Source organism: Rhamphochromis sp. 'chilingali' (genome assembly GCF_963969265.1).
Source record: "Rhamphochromis sp. 'chilingali' genome assembly, chromosome: 2".
NCBI classification, from domain to species: Eukaryota; Metazoa; Chordata; class Actinopteri; order Cichliformes; family Cichlidae; genus Rhamphochromis; species Rhamphochromis sp. 'chilingali'.
Genome location: NC_137930.1, coordinates 59003096 through 59020392, shown reverse-complemented (window position 1 = coordinate 59020392; position 17297 = coordinate 59003096). Strand labels below are relative to the sequence as shown.

At 44.3% G+C, this 17297-nt stretch overlaps 1 protein-coding gene and 1 long non-coding RNA gene across 2 annotated transcripts in view; one reads left to right on the top strand and one right to left on the bottom strand.

Moving 5' to 3' along the window:
* Positions 1-17297, top strand: part of igf1ra (insulin-like growth factor 1a receptor) — a 75934-nt gene that overhangs the window by 25859 nt on the left and 32778 nt on the right. The gene's annotated exons all lie outside the window — the stretch shown is intronic.
* On the bottom strand, positions 10540-16846 carry LOC308386211. Its single transcript, XR_013969748.1, has 3 exons — positions 16785-16846; positions 12663-12727; positions 10540-11494 (listed from the first exon to the last, which is right to left on the bottom strand). It is a non-coding gene; the product is annotated as an uncharacterized lncRNA (long non-coding RNA).

The following is a 17297-nucleotide window of genomic DNA, read 5'->3' as shown; positions in this document are numbered from 1 at the left end:
CGTCGCCGCCGTTGCCTTGCGCACGGCCGGCCTCCTGAACTGTTTCCGCGTCGCCGCCGTTGCCTTGCGCACGGTCGGCCCCCTGAACTGGTTCCGCGTCTCCGCCGTTGCCTTGCGCACGGTCGGCCCCCTGAACTGCTCTGTGTTTGGGTTGTTTTCTTGGGCTCCGGTGTTTGCTGTGCTCTTCTTTTGTTTTCTGTTCCGAGCCCTCCGTCCTGGGCCCCCGCCGCCCGCCCTGGGTTGTTTTCTGTTTGGTTTTGTTTTTCTGTGTTTGGGCTGTCTGGAGCCAGCCCTTGAGGGGGGGGGGGGGGGGGGGGGTACTGTCACGGTCCTGGGTCTCCTGACCCAGCGTTTTTAGTTCTTTGTGATTTTTGTATTATTGTACTTGTGTGTGATTTATTCTATGGCTTCTAGTTTTGATCCCTTGCCCTTCATGTCTCTCTGTGTCCCCTCTGTTCTGTGTAATTGTGTGTCTTTGCATGTTTGAGTTTCTTGTTTTCTGTCACTCTGCATTGTGCATTATGTTCTCATGGTTGGTTTTTTGTTACTCTCTCTAGTCTAGTCTCTTGTGTTCCCAGCTGAGTATTTCCCTGTGTATTTTGGTTCTTAGACCTCTGCCTTATGGTTTATGTCTCTGTATTTCTTAGTTGCTGTCTCCACTGTGTCAAGTTCGCGTCTCTGTGTGATACTTCCTGTTTTACTTTGATGGTCCGTGTCTCATGTGAATGCGTCCTGCTTTGCTTGTCTCGTCAGTCCTGATTTCTCCCAGCTGTGCCCTCCTTCTGTGTCTCATTCCCCTCGTTACTTCCCAGTGTATTTAAACCCTGTGTTTCTCTGAGTCAGTGTCGCATCGTCCCTCTTGCTGTGTGGATCTCCCTGTGTGTCTCTCTGTGAGTTTTCCAAGTTCCCAGTTTAGATTAGTTTGTGTTTTTTTTTTTTTTTTTTTTTTTTTTTTTTTTTTCCCTGCCAGCAAATAAAGCTGAGTTTTGAGTTCACCTCCCTGAGTCTGAGTCCTGCACTTTGGGTCCAACTCCTGCCTGCCGCACAGCGATTCATGACAATCTGTGTCTGCTCCCAACAAATTTTAACATTGTATATTACAATTGAGTAAGTGTGTATTTCCATTCACGCCACATGGCAGCAGACACTAGCCCAGTGTTGTTTTGCATTGGAGTGTATGTAAATATCAGAGGGGGTTGTTATTTCCTAGCATGTAAGTACGTGCTCTGCCCAGTGAGCTCTTCGGTGCCGCCATGGAGACAGACACATCTGCATTTGGCGCGTCGCTTAGTGCCTGCGGGTGTCAGAAAATGCTGCACACAAGCTTGTGTTTAAGCTCTTGGCTCCGGTGCGGTGGGAGGAAGCGGCCTCTCGGGGCACAGCAAAGAGAGCCTGTGCCGTCGCCTCTTTTTAAGTGCAACAACAGAGATGTCGCTCTTGATTTACGGAGTATGAGCTGGGCGGGTCGTGTCCTGACAGAGGCCGGCTACTTGAGGAGGGGAGGAGAAAAAAAGTCAAGAGTGGAAAAGAATTGAGAAGAAGCAAGTGAGATGGATGCTCATGCATGTCCATCCAGCAGTCAGAACACATCCAGACTGACATCTGTACAAGACCAAGTCACGTGTTTATGATTCCTCGGGTCCCAGAAATACCCCCAGAACTCCAATCTCTGACCAAGCCAAACGGTTAGGCTTCTCATTAAGTAATCACCATCAGCTTAGGCTGCTGAAATATTTGGCAGTGAAGAAATGAAAATGTAACTATAAAATGTAATAAGCAACCTCAGTGCGGTAAAATGCTGCCTGGAGAATTTATTTGTTTGTATATGTATAGTGTGTGTGTGTGTGTGTGTGTGTGTGTTATGTTTGGATGAACTGTGGAAAACGGCTGTGGTGTCAGGGCGACATACAGAAGCATTGTGCTTGGAAGTGTGTTTGTCTGCGACATTATTTCTCCTACCCTGCTTTCGTTTTTTTTTTTCTGTCACTGACAGACACACCCATACCAGGAATCTCTCGTGGTTTTTACCAACTTTGACTTTCTCATGTAAATACTTACCCTTTGAATGGCCCAAATTAGGGCTATCATGCTGAAGATTGATTCAAGATATTGGCCACGGGCCACTGTGGGGATGGTCTGCAGCGTCGCATTTTTTCTGACATAGCTCAATGGAGGAGCTCTCGCATGTCTGCCTTTGATGTTGGAAAAGGCTGTGTTTGTGTGTGTGTGTGTGAGTGTTTTAGGAGGTGGAGTAGGCGGGTGTGGGGTAGGGGGAGGTTAGGCCTAAAGAAACAACAGCGACTGCTCTTGAGTATGTCGCCTGTTCCCAGCTTCTTGGCAGTAAATTTGATCAGAAAAAATACACGCTCTGGCTTCACAATGCAGGCCTTTGTCTCTGGTCGGCATCGGAACCGTAAACCATTTTGGAAACTGTTTCCAGCTTATTAAAACGTTTCCAGACCGTGACTGTTGAAGCAGTGAGTTTTCCAGTTAGTCGCTTGGCATCCTTCCCCATCTTAGGTCTGTCATGGGCATCTTCAGAGAGTAAAGACTGTGGCTAGGATTAACTATTGGACTTCTCTGCTATTCACTTTCTCCTCTCTCTCTCTCTCTACCTCCCCATGCCCCCTTGGCTTTGATTAACTGTGAAGATCATAAGCCAGTTCAAGTGTGGCCTCATACCCTCATTGCCCAGTGTCATTGTTCTAACTAAACTGCTCTCTTCAGCAGGAATGAATTAGCCTTTTGTGCACCAATGGCCTCTTTACAAATAGCCATTAATGTTCTGTTAGTTTAGTTTGGACTCTGTTTAAGTTAAATCACAAGCACTATTAGGCAGTGTAGGCTATTACAGACTTGCCGCTAATTGTCGGTGGAATTGAAATGACATTGTGAGAATAATTAGATTTCTGTTCTCATTTATTGGCTCCAATGTGTTTTGTTTAATCTGAGTTTAATCCGGTTGTCGCTCCCGATATCGTTTCTGAATTGATGTCTTGTAGATCATGGGTGCACGGCCCCCTTGTTATTGTACACCGAGGTGTTCATTGCTCTCTCCGTTACCTTCTCTTCTCTCGTCCCTTTCTGGATTTTTGCCTGTCGCTACAATTCATATGACCATAAATCTTCTAACTTTGTTTTCTAATGTGTGTTGCTCCATTAAACTCCCAGAAGAAAATGTCTTAAATGGACTAAACAGAAACATGAGGAAGCTACTGAAAAGAAAACGCTGTTCTTTGATTTCGCTTGGCTAATTTATTTCCACTTAGAAAATGTATCCTTCATTGTTCACTAGTGCTTTCTGATGCCCTGCGGTCTGTGACCTCCGAGGCATCTTTTGACACTTTTTGAACTGAATGTAAAAATCAACATGGATTTCTCCCTCATGACATTCTAGATTTCCCTTGAGCTTTTGCCATATTTGTATTTTGTCTGTTCTGTAACATTTTACCCCTGGTTCCAGGGTTACGTAAGTTCAGTCTTGTGGCTGGCTTCCCTGTTGGCATTCTTGTCGCATACTGAAGATTCCTCTGTCTATGAGAGAGATAAGGAGAGAAGATACAATGGTGGCGAGGAATGGGAGATGTCACAGAGAGCAGACAATGGGCAGATTCTGTTAAATGAGCCAACTGGTATTGACTCAGGCTTACTGCAACTTATCGTCTAATTGCCACAGTGTTGGCATTATTCCCTGGGTGATATGTGGCTGATGAAACTAAATCCCAGATATATGGCTTGGTGAAGAAATGCTCTAAACACAGACAGTGTTTTGTAGGACACTACATGTTGGGGGGGGGGGGTCTGATTCTCACAGGGAGATCTGAAACAATACCTTTTGTTTCCTCATTGCTTGCTTTGTCTGATAAACTCTGACCAATAGCTGAAAGCTGTTGACCCTCCATCACCAACTGTTCTCCTGCTACACTTGTTAATTCCTCACCCTTCTGCTGATTCTCACCCCGACAGCTCCTAACCTGGAAGACCACCTCTCTGCACTCTGGGTACTGTTGGCCCGTTTACCTCACAGTAAAAAAGAAAAAGTGCCTTGGATTGGGCAGGGATTATATAAGACTAGCGACTTAGCTGTCGGTACAGTTGATTTCCACTGTTACAAAAGGATAACAGTACTGTCTTCACGTAATGTCACAAACTGAAAGAGGACATAACCCCTGTCCTCCAGAAACCTAATTTCTCACTACTTCTCGTCTTGTTCATGCCCGTGGCGAATCATTTACTTAGGTTTCTGTGGCTGTTTTCACACAGGAACTTTGGACAATTTCAGAAGATTGGGTCGGGATATTTTCCACAGCTGTCCTTTCTCACATGTAGCACGCAGAAGAAAATGGTCTGTTTCAGATGCGTTTGCACTCAGGGAAATACTCTGTGTGGTTTAAGCGAAGGAGCTGCCTTCATGTATGCATGCAGGAGGCACCACACATGACACAAGCTCACTAATAATGAATGCACCTGTGCTGTTTGTGCATCAGTACATTCCAACATTATATAGAATTTGTACTGAGAAGTTGACAAGGTTAATGACAGCTTAATATAAAAACTGACTGTGTGGGGTATTTCTCACATGCACTGCTGTTGGGTGATGTTGGGGGGGTTCAGGGGTGCACTACATGTATGAAAATGGGATAATATGTATCCTTTCTTCTGCTGTCAGTCACATGGAAAATATGGATGACGTCTTCGGGGTTGTCAGGTTAAGTTTTGTTTGTAGACATTAGTGTTTTCTGAGGCTTCATACACCAAACTAACAATTGTCTAAAGTGAAAAAAAAAAAGCTTTTTCCTATAATCCAGTAATCCTTATTTGGAGACGTGTTCACACTTTAACCCATATTCCTCATGCATTTGTAAGGTAAACCTAAGGCCCCCTCAAGAGGGATACAGCTTAAATTAAGAATGCATGACGGTAAGTGATCCGCTGGCACGTCACTTGCACTCAGCTCAGCTTCTCTAGAATGCAGTGTTTAGCCTCTAAGACCCCAACAAATGAGTTTATTTTTAGAAAATCCCACTTCTTATTCCTCTTAATGGCGATTATGGGGTGACGACACATCTATTATTTTTTTTCATGAGCTGCACTGGAAAATGCCATGTTTGAAGGGTACGTGGGCTCTGCGCAGTCGGTGCGGGCGCACTCGTTTGTTGGTGCCACTTCTCCCCTAAAGGAAAAGGTCCTTTTCTCTCTCTTGACTCTGTGATCATATGTTTGGAGTCGTTACAATTGTGCACATCAAGCATTTACAGTGGGGCAAAAAAGTATTTAGTCAGCCACCGATTGTGCAAGTTCCCCCACTTAAAATGATGACAGAGGTCAGTAATTTGCACCAGAGGTACACTTCAACTGTGAGAGACAGAATGTGAAAAAAAAATCCATGAATTCACATGGTAGGATTTGTAAAGAATTTATTCGTAAATTAGGGTGGAAAATAAGTATTTGGTCACCTCAAACATGGAAAATCTCTGGCTCTCACAGACCTGTAACGTCTTCTGTAAGACGCTTTTCTGTCCCCCACTCGTTACCTGTATGAATGGCACCTGTTTGAACTCATCATCTGTATAAAAGACACCTGTCCACAGCCTCAAACAGTCAGACTCCAAACTCCGCCATGGCCAAGACCAAAGAGCTTTCGAAGGACACCAGGAAAAGTATTGTAGACCTGCACCAGACTGGGAAGAGTGAATCTACAATAGGCAAGCAGCTTGGTGTGAAAAAAATCAACTGTGGGAGCAATCATCAGAAAATGGAAGACATACAAGACCACTGATAATCTCCCTCGATCTGGGGCTCCACGCAAGATCACATCCCGTGGGGTCAAAATGATCATGAGAACGGTGAGCAAAGATCCCAGAACCACATGGGGGGGCCTGGTGAATGACCTGCAGAGAGCTGGGACCAAAGTAACAAAGGTCACCATCAGTAACACACTACAACGGCAGGGAATCAAATCCCGCAGTGCCAGACGTGTTCCGCTGCTGAAGCCAGTGCATGTCCAGGCCCGTCTGAAGTTTGCCAGAGAGCACATGGATGATACAGCAGAGGATTGGGAGAATGTCATGTGGTCAGATGAAACCAAAGTAGAACTTTTTGGTATAAACTCAACTCGTCGTGTTTGGAGGATGAAGAATACTGAGTTGCATCCCAAGAACACCATACCTACTGTGAAGCATGGGGGTGGAAACATCATGCTATGGGGCTGTTTTTCTGCCAAGGGGACAGGACGACTGATCCGTGTTAAGGACAGAATGAATGGGGTCATGTATCGTGAGATTTTGAGCCAAAACCTCCTTCCATCAGTGAGAACTTTGAAGATGAAACGAGGCTGGGTCTTCCAACATGACAATGATCCAAAACACACCGCCCGGGCAACAAAGGAGTGGCTCCGTAAGAAGCATTTGAAAGTCCTGGAGTGGCCTAGCCAATCTCCAGACCTCAACCCCATAGAAAATCTGTGGCGGGAGTTGAAAGTCCGTGTTGCTCGGCGACAGCCCCAAAACATCACTGCTCTCGAGAAGATCTGCATGGAGGAATGGGCCAAAATACCAGCTACTGTGTGTGCAAACCTGGTAAAGACCTATAGTAAACGTTTGACCTCTGTTATTGCCAACAAAGGTTATGTTACAAAGTATTGAGTTGTATTTTTGTTATTGACCAAATACTTATTTTCCACCCTGATTTACGAATAAATTCTTTACAAATCCTACCATGTGGATTCATGGATTTTTTTTTCACATTCTGTCTCTCACAGTTGAAGTGTACCTCTGGTGCAAATTACTGACCTCTGTCATCATTTTAGGTGGGGGAACTTGCACAATCGGTGGCTGACTAAATACTTTTTTGCCCCACTGTATGTGTGTTGGCTCGGCTTAGAGCTGTATGAACTATTGATGGTTTCTATGTGTGGCAATTATCCGGCAATAATGGATTGTGTTCTTCCTGAAAATCAGGAAGAAGATCATGTTGTTCTTCTCATACCTCCGCCAAGGAGTTTATGGGATTTTCTTTGTGTTTTTTTTATATATTTGATTTTTGCCTGTTAATATAGACAGAATTTAACCCAACTTCAAATGATTAACATTGTTACTTTTGCCATTTTCTATTAAGACATAGGGCAAAATTGGACATTTTGCATCATATTTTCACTACAGAATATGAACTGAAAGTATTAAATTTAAAAGCTGTTGCCTTAATGTTATTAAAAAATATCAGAAGCTAATCTGCAGCCAGCTATCCTTTTAGATCTAGGAAACGGATTCATGCATGATGTGGAATGTATTTAAAACAGTTGTCAGTGTTCTTGTTACAACTGTTAATAACTGTTAATGCTATTGTTAATAATTGATTACAGTAAAAATCTGTGTTTTGCACTTTTCCTGCTGTTTTGTTAAAAACATAAGAATTAACAGAGGTGGTCCTCTGCCTCCACATGCCTCCCACAAACCAGGTTTCAGTGTTTTGTTGGTTTCATCACAGGATTTAATTAACGAGCTGGAATTTAGGTATTATTGTAGTTCAGGTGCAATCAAGTATGCTGAATTCCACAAATTTCTACAAATGTTTGGACGGTTGAACCCTTTGAAGTCCCTGCAGGATTGGCAACAAGCTTTTCTGTTCTCCCTGTGATCCAAGGATAAGTGGGATGGATGCCTTGGAACCATTTCCCTTGTTTAAATCTGTAACTGGATTAGAGGTACCCTCAGGAGAAAGGTGCCATAATAATACAACATTACTGCACAACAAGCCCTGCCTGCATTGCTCTCATAAACTGTATGCTAAACTGATGCTTTGGGTGAAAGAACTATAAGATCTCCCAGATGCGTTTGGGGTGGGGGCAAAACGCGTATCACTGCTGGACACCTGTGGCTCAGGTTTACAACTTCACAGCATACCCCCAAGGAAGGAAGAGGATACAGAGGAAAGGAAAAATATGGTTCTGCAAGTGAAAAAGCCAGAGAGCATTAACTCCTCTGTGAACTGAGGAAACAGCCAGAGTCCTTCGGGTCTTCCCTGACAGCTGCGGCAATCTGAGAACTAGAGGCTCACCTCTGACGAGAGAGGGAGAGCGCAAAGAGCAAACACAGCCATCGGACAAAGTGGGGTTAAGAGCCTGCTGCCATGTCCCATGTGTTTCATTTACAGCAGAGACACTGAACACGCAGGGACAAATTATCCATCAAGCAGTGATCCAAACTCCGCTGCTTTCAGTCCCTGCACACATTTGCACACAGGGAGAGACACGTACGCAGTTTTACAAAATGGCCCTGACCATCACCGTGTACCGTATACTGTTCCCGCCCGCGAACAAGGAAAATCCCTGAGCTATCAAAGACGATTAATGTAGTCATTTATCTCACAGCGCTGTCTGGTTAATAACAGAGTAAACATGGGAGGATGGAGAGCAGAGTGCAGGTACATTGATGAGAAAGGTTTAACGAACTCTGCTCTAATGAGTTGAGCATGTTCTTCGGCAGCTCTGAATTGCAGGAGTGTTGTGGAAAATGCAGTCCTGAGGCTGAAACACACTCTTTGCAAGGTGCACTCACAACCTCTCTTCACTTATAGCTCCTGCCTTCACACCTAACGTGCGCTCGAGTAGTAATGTACACTGCAAGTTCAATGAAATGGAATCACGGCTTCAGATTTAGAGAAGGCATGTACAGTGTTGAGAGTATGTGTGGGCTGAATACCAGGGATAACACAATGTTTTACAATCGAGATAGACAAAAGTGTATATAAATAATAAAGATTAATATTGCAAATTCTCTATTAAAGTTGAACTATATGTTCACTGGCCACTTCACTAGTTACACTTTGCTGTTGCCAGGTTGGATCCCCTTTCGCCTCCAGGGTATAGACTAATCAAGGTGCTCTAAATGTCCTCTGAGATTTTGGTTAATATTGACAAAAACTGAGCCTCATGAGACCCGGCAAAGTTTTTTTTTCAGTCTTAGGTTGTCTAATTTTTGTGAGCCTGACTTAGCTGACAGGAGTGGCACCCATTGTGCACTTCTGCTGCTGTAGCCCATCTGCTTCAAGGTGCTCTTCTGCACCATGCTTGTAAAAAATGATTAGTAGTTACTGTTGCCCACCACCTGAAGGGGTTTGGCCTTTCTTTCTGATCTCTGATATCAACGTTGCCTTTTTCGCTGGATATTTTCTCTTTCTTGGACCATTCTCTGTAAACCTTAGAGACTGTTGTGTGAGAATAGTTCAGCACATCAGCAGATTCTGCAATACTCATGCCATTAAAACCATGCCATGCTCAAAGTCACTTAAATCACCTTTCTATTCCATTCTGATGCTTGGTTTGAACTTGATCATATTTACATGCCCAAATCCAGTTGTTTGCTGCTACGTGACTGGCTGATTAGAAGTTTACGTTACTGAACACTTGAGCAGGTGCATCTAATGAAGTGACCACTGAGTGAGCATACACATTAGATTTAATAGTTGACTCAGAGCCTTTTTAGCACTTGGAAACTTGTACATTAGATGTGTTATGAAGAGAAATGTGCATGTTTTAACCTTCTGAGTTCTAAGACGTCTTAGATGGTAATCCTAACTCCTGACCTTTCTCTCAGTTAGAAAGGTTATTTCCTTTGTTCCCTGATTGCCACTAATTTGAAGAACTACTTAATAAAAAGAGAAATAGGATATTTCGAATGCCCACAGTTAGAATTAGGGCTATGCTCAAGGTTGTCACGCATAACCTCAAAGGGTTAATTCCTTGAGGTTAAAAGAGGGAAGCCAAGCGCAGGTCCTCTCCTGTTGTTGTGATTTGATTTTGGCGGTTGGTCGAGCAGATGGGACGGATGTCTGGAAGTTGGAGTGCCTTTGGTGCTCCCTCCCTCAAGTGGGTGGGTGTGTGTACGCAAAGTGCTCTCCAGTCTGTCTTTAGGAAGATAGACAGCTGGTCAAACAGGCTTACGAGAGCAGTGGGCAGTCTGGTCTCTGACTTAAGCACATTAGTCTTTACTCCTCATTGGTCAACGGCTTCAAGTTCAAAACTGTTTTGTAATGTATTGATGGGTGAATATTGTGGACCAGTGACGATATGTCCTCTTTTGACTAGACAGTGGCAAAAATCATTAAGAAAGCATTATCGACGCATGCGTGCATGCTGTACCCCGTGCCAAAGTGTTTTTACGTCTTTGTGTCGTGATTGAGGGTGATGGGGTGCACTGTGAGGGTAGACACCCCCCTCCACCCACCCCCAACCCCCCCACCCCAATGTACGCAGTTATGTGGTTGTGTTGTGCAGCACGTAGGCTTGTGGAAACCGGACCGTTCTGCTGCTTCCCTCGTGGCGGGTGGCCTTGGCGGTTGAAGCCAGCAGAATGGGTACCAGGAGGGTGCAGGGGTGTTTTTGTGGCTGTGTCAGTGATAGAGAAAGATCAAGATTTAATTTCATGGCCAAACCTACTTTTTTTTCTGTGTGTTTTCTTGCCTTTGAGACATTCCTTCTGGCACATTTTATCCAGCCAAACAGACAACAAAGTTAACTCAGCATCAGGATGTCATTTATTAGCTAATGTAATACAACACCAAACACGACTGTTGTATTCCGTTACCCTGCGCTGACGCAGAAAACAGAATACAACATTGTATTACACAAGAAGCACAAAGAACAAAGGGCAATATTGACTTACAAAGGTCTGATTTTTTTTTTTTTATTCCAAGAAACCCGCCCATTCGATCTGACATGATGTACCCTTGACTGGTGAAATGATTTACTTTTATTGCTGTCTCCTTTGGCATCTGTATCACTTCTCTTTATATATAAGCCAGCAGCTGCTGGTCAACCAGAGAGTGCTATTTTATTTGAACATTGGCCTACTGTGGGCACCAAGAATGCCTCAGAGTTATATGAGAGCAGACGTATAATTATACCATTAGACTGACAGTGATGCTTGCTGCGAAATACTAATACTGCTGTTTTATTTTGCGTGTTCTAATCAAAGCTGATCTCACTTTCTGTTTTAGGGGCTACAAATAGTTGAGACATCAAGATTGTGCTCTCTTCCCTTTCCGTCCTCCTTTTCGTTCTCTGTGTGAAACCAACTCGTGCAGGCTTCTGGTCAAAGCACACATGTGCTTGACGTCACGCGGGCTGCTTGTGGGCTGACGTAGGTGTTCAGACTCGAGCCATATCAGAGGGGTGATTGGGCCCCAGTGTGGCTGCCTGGTAGTGCAGTCTACAATGGCTCCTGTTGAGACCTCATGTCTCATGCCCCATAACCGCAAATGATGCTTGTATGTGTGTGTGTGTGTGTGTGTGTGTGTGCACACGTCTGTGCTAGCTTCAGCTATCTCATGCCAGACATATCTGATGCAAGAGCGGATCAAGGGATCACCATGTCATTTCTGAGAATAGTCCGTATCCATTCACTATGGGAGAGAAAAATGTGGGTTGACGGAGCCAGATGTTACTAGATTAACAGCTGTCCACGGCCTCTATTGTCTGCCACATCATGTCCGGTGGCTGTAAGAAGACAGAAGAACAAGAAAAGAATGAAACTGTACACTGAACAGATGGACAAGTTATTCTATCATTTCAGCTCATTCTGTACAAAACATATCCAGGACATCATATCCTCTCTTCTCTCAGCTCAACTTTCCTTTAAACCAGGGGTGTCGAACTCGAGGGCCGGTGTCCTGCAGGTTTTAGATCTCACCCTGGGTCAACACACCTGAGTCAAATGATTTGTTCATTAGCAGGCATCTGGAGAACTTCAAGACATGTTGAGGAGGTCATTTAGCCATTTGAATCAGCTGTGTTGGATCAAGGACACATCTAAAACCTGCAGGACAACGGCCCTCGAGGCCTGGAGTTCGACACCTGTGTTTTAAAATCTCTGGTGGAGATGTTCTAAGAATACAATTAAAGAGTCTCTAAACTGACAGCATCCTACTACAGAGTCTGTGTGGACCCATGTAGAATAGCGAAAGTAACTGTCTGGAGAATAGAGAACTTGTTCAGTGGGCATTATGTGTGCACCCTGAACCCGGGCAGCACCTTCACCCAAACCAAGCATAGTATTTGTACTCTATAGATGTTCTGTGTAATAGTGAGAATGCATGTGCAGCAGATTGCCTCCTACATGTACAAGTATTGTCCTGATTCTCCTGACCCAGTCCAGAGGGCATGTGAAAATGCCTGTAGACCCTAGCTCTTAGGAGACCGGCCTAAGAATTGATCATGTGTCATGGGATCTACTAGTAGATCAATTGGCTCATGGCCCACTGGGGTGCTGCCTACCAGCAAATCACCACCAGCGGTCACAACACATTTAGTCCTGCTTCACAGGCACTTGCTGACATTCAAGTACTGTGGCTAAACAGAGGGAGGAGGAGAGCAGTGTTAAGTTATGGTAGTTGGCTGGCCGAGAGCGTAATTGAACCCTTGAAGCCTCAGGTGAGCGGTGACGTTCACCTCTCAGAAACGCTTAAATGTGTGAATGTTGACTTATTTAGACACATTTTTAAAATTCACATCCGTCCACCTTCTCATTTATGATACACTTCAAAGACAAATGTAGTCTATGTGGTAGTACATGTGTAGTAATGTTTTTGTCCTTGCCATTAGGAGTAATGCTGCTGTGTCCTAAATGATAGCACAGTAGTTTAAGCAACTGGATCCAGGCTGTTACCTTTCAGTCGAGCTGTTGTCTGTCCTTCCGCTCACATCTGGATCCAATAGGAGCGACTTCCTTCTCTGAAGGAGGGACACATATAAATAGCCAGGCAACCGTAACCACACCATGCAACACAGCCTGGATGTTAGTTCATTTGATTACTGCTGCCCTGTTTTGCACTGCCAGCTCAGATATGGGATCTTATATTCACGTATCCTTGCATGTATAAAGAGCCCAGGTCTGTCATTTCCACCTCTGACCCTCTGACGCCCTGGTCTGTGGTGTGACTGATGCATTTACACTGAATATGGAATGCACATCAACACAATTCTGTTCCCATCTGTGAAAAGTTTGAATGGAATAAGGCCAGGACTGATAGGCAAGAAGAGGATGGGTGGGCTGAAACGTGTGGGCTTAGGAGGGGGAACACTGTATTCTGGTTAAAGCAGAACAACTAAATTTGCTGCTTTTATGAGATACAGGGCACAGTAACAGCTACATTACTAGTGCAAAGATTATGTAACCACGGCACAGTGTCATTTTGCAGCAGGTCTTACGTCCGGTGTCCTCATTTTGATGTGAGATGCAGAAACGGCAGACGTGCAGCAACGACTTAAGCATATGGCTGATTCTTTGTTTTGTTTTTTGTTTTTTTCAAATTGCATCCTAAGAATGACCTTCCTCATTGTGTCTCCGATACAAATTAAGGCTCATTCCAGCAAGAGGTGGGACCGTTCATCTCGTGGCCTCGACCTTTCCTTGCTCGTACCGTCTTCTGCTGGGGGCTCCAGGGGCAGCACAGGGGAGACGCTGGGAGGAGGAGAGGGATTGTTATTGGGGTTTAATGCTTCAGCGGGAAATCTACGCCGTAGCTACGTTGTAACCGCAACCCCATCTGAAACTTTATGCTGTTACCTACGGTGTAACCTGACATGCACCTCAGGGTTTGTGTGCTGTTATTGAGTGAGTTTTAATTTGTGTGATTTCAGAAGCAGATATCGCAGAGTGGTGTCGTGAGGAAAACTGATGCAATAGGCCCAAATTTACCTTGACACACACACTTTTGTCTCATACCAACACAGGTATGTGTTGGCAGGTTGGGATGAGTTTCTCGGCCATTCAAGCTGCCCCATTTTGTTGCTCCTTTAACATAGATTGGTGTTTTCGGAGCAAATGCTATAGCAATCAATGTCCTGTTGTTTTTAACCCATGCCCTGGGAGTTTGCATGTGTGTCCGTGTGATGTAGTAAAACTGCAAAAACATGGAGGTTGTGTTCCAGGGATGGAACCTGAGATTGTCCCCGTTCCCCTCTTGCTGGCCTCTTAGGAGAAGCCACCAGCACTTGCTCCTGCCCCTTCTCCACTTCGTGCCTGCCTTCCTCTGCCAGACGCATAGCTTTAGTTTCCCTGCTAGGCTACAAGGGTATCAGGTTTGTTTTGGAGGGGAGTGGGTAAGAGGAAAGGGGAGGGTTGGGGTAGAGATGAGGAAGGCTGGCATATGTGTGGAGGAGAATTAGGTGGACAAATCACATTGGTGTAGGTTGGTTTTTTTTATCCAAAAAAGGAGGAGGAGAAAAAGATGGGAGGGGAAAAATAGAACTAACAAGTCCCCCCTGGCCTGTTGCTGCTCCTGACCCCTTATCCATAAATTCCATGCCAGGAATTGGAGTTGTGAAGCAGCCATTTTATGAATGAGGGTTAGGGGGGAGGGAGCGGGAGACCGAGAGGAATAAAAGGAGCAAGAGAGAGTGAGAGGGGAGGCGGGTTAGGTTGTGTTTAGTATATGTGTGTGGGTGGGTGAGACGCGGCTCAGAGGCGCTTGTGGTAGAGTTAGTTATGTGTGTTTGTGTGTGTGCGCGTTAGTGACTGTTCAGGCTTCGTGTGCGTCTGTGTTGTGTTTTGTTCATGCCTCTGCTGAGACACTGTGCAGTCTGGAACAAAGGCCCAATTTGGGTTGTGCTTCCGTCTGAAGCTGCTCGCTTAGCAGCCACTGCAGATCAGTTATCAGATCGAGGAGTAACAGGCACACCTCAACATTTTGTAAACTTCGCCAGTTACAGTTAGGAGAGACATCTTGATTTTGCACTTGTTTAACCATGTGCTGTGGAAGCATGTAAACATCATTTCTGTGCTCTCCTGTTGTCTCACAGTGAAACTGCCCCAGTGTTTTTTTTTCTTGTTGGGTTTTGTTTTTAAGTGGATTCCCAGGGGCTCACCACACAACTTTACTATTTGCATTGTTATTTAATTAAAATCTTCCAGTAGATATAAGCACCTTTTTTCCCCTTTTTCCAGCTGAAATAGTTTTAGACAGGTGGAAGAGACGGTATACAAGCATACTGAATCATTTTTTAGTAAATCTCTTTTCTTTAGTTAATTCATTTTACTGTCTTCAAGATATCATTTGCAGAAAGTCTTTAAAATCTTCAACAAAAAAAATGTTACCCAAGAAAACAAAGCAGAGTTTGGGGATCACAGAGAGTGCATCTTCTCTTTTTCTTTGCTGTGGAAATTGACCCTTGTACCCCTTGTACAATGACGGCACAGTGATCCTTTAGTGGTGAGTTAGAGGCATCTATTGTTCTGTTATCCATTAGAGGAAAAATGACGATCCAAGGGGAGTCTTGTTTCAAGTGACGGAGCTTATTCTCTCGTTTGTGATTCCCCTATATCTGCTGTCACAGAAATATGGCTGCAGGCGAATAAACACAACTTAGGTTTAGATGGCAAGGCGAAGCCGAACCTCCACTATGTGAACTGGACCTAACTTAGTCCGATGTAGGCAGCAGTTGAGTGGTTGCTGTGTCTTCTGTGTAAATTATAGATATTTAACACATAAGAAATCAACTGAAATCGGTTTCTTGTGTTGCATAAATGAGTAATAATGTTTAAACGAACAGATTATTCCACGTGATCGAGGTCAGGCATAGTGCAATCTCTGCGTTGTCATGGCGATTCCCAGCCCCTTGCTGTCATCCATAAAGCAGTAGGTAGCAGGTGCCATTAGCCAGTCAGTCACTCAATGCTGCTCGTGCAGTGCTGTAGGTAATGAGAGCTGACACAGAATGACAGTGCAGACAGGAGGACATGCTGTCACTGCGGCTCAGGGACACGAGGACGTCCTCCGGTGTTGTTTACTCCTCCCTGTGTACATTAACGCTGCTGATCCTGCTGCTGATGGCGATGCCGCTCGCCTTTTCCTGCTTCTCTTTAACTGAGATAATCCGTTAACCATTTGAGTCACCGATAAAATAACACCGCTAACCCGTTCTAGCTTTTCAAATATAAGAACTAATATTTTGGAATTATCCCAAATGAGTCATGTTTGGACTGTTATTAAAATCATTTGAAGACTCTGATTTACAAGCGCATTACTTTTTTGTTTGTGGATGTATTCCCGCTGTGTACATTTACATAAACAATTAACAATTAATGGACACAGGCCCACCTGATTTCATGGGTGTTCAGGAATTGATGTAAGTATTGATTTAAGAACAGGGATGGATATCCGCATTTATCATTGAAAACTTTATTATTATTCCTGTTGGTAAAATTATAAGCGTGTGTGTGTGTACCTGTTTAGACATCTGTGTGGGGACCAAAAATCAAAAATTACTATACTTGTCAGGACCAACAGTCACTTGTGAGGACAAAAGTGCCTGTCCTCACAAGTTTGAAGGCATTTTTGAGATTCAAAGCTTGGTTTTAGTGTCAGGGTTGCAATTATGTTAGGCTGAGGGTTAGGGTTAGGCATTCGTTTTTGATGGTTAGGGTTAGGGTAAGCAGCTAGGGAAAGCATTATGTCAATTAGATGTCCTCACTAAGATATCAAAACGAGAATGTGTGTGTGTTGGTGTGTTTAGGTTGTTCATTTTCAAATAAAAATCAATGTTTCGACTAAAATAATCCAACTATTCAGAGTAACTAACTGCAATTTGTGCCATGTATTCTTTTCCCCCCTTTAAGTGGTATAAGTTATCACGTACCGCTTGTACAGGTGTTGCCAAAGCAGGAAAAGAGTAGCTATAAATAACAGTAATCACTTGCTGAGTCCCTTCTCTGACGTGCTTTGTTTACTTCCTCACTCGCCTTTTTTCCTTACAGGAACCAAACAGACAACAGAAAGGTGCTACTTACTATATGAGTGCTGCCGCCTCCTTGCCAGCCTTTTCACAACCTCTTGCTGTCTGGGAGCTCAGCAGAGTGCAGAAAAGAAACCCCGCAGCAGTGAGCTAGTTAGATAGCAGATAACTGCTGTGGTGCAACACACACACACACACACACACACACACACACACACACACACACACACACACAGAGGAGTCTAGTAGTAGCTCTAATGAAACCACCACAAGACAAAGCAGTGACTGGAAATTTGGCCATGGAAAAAGGCCTGGAGCCAGAGCCAGCGCTTTGATGGCTTTCTTTTGAGTGGTAGTTAAAGGATATGGTCTCCTGTTTCATGTCTTTGCTCCTTCTTGCTGTGTGTATGCATTTGTGTTCGTGTGTGTGTGTAAGTGTGTGATTGATGGCTCATTGATTGAGCAACGTGCTCCCATTCCCTCTCTCAGCCAGCTATCTGTCCCCTGGCTGTATGTAGCCAGCCAGCCCAGCACCAGCTGTTCAAAAGTATGCGTGTGTGTGTGTGTG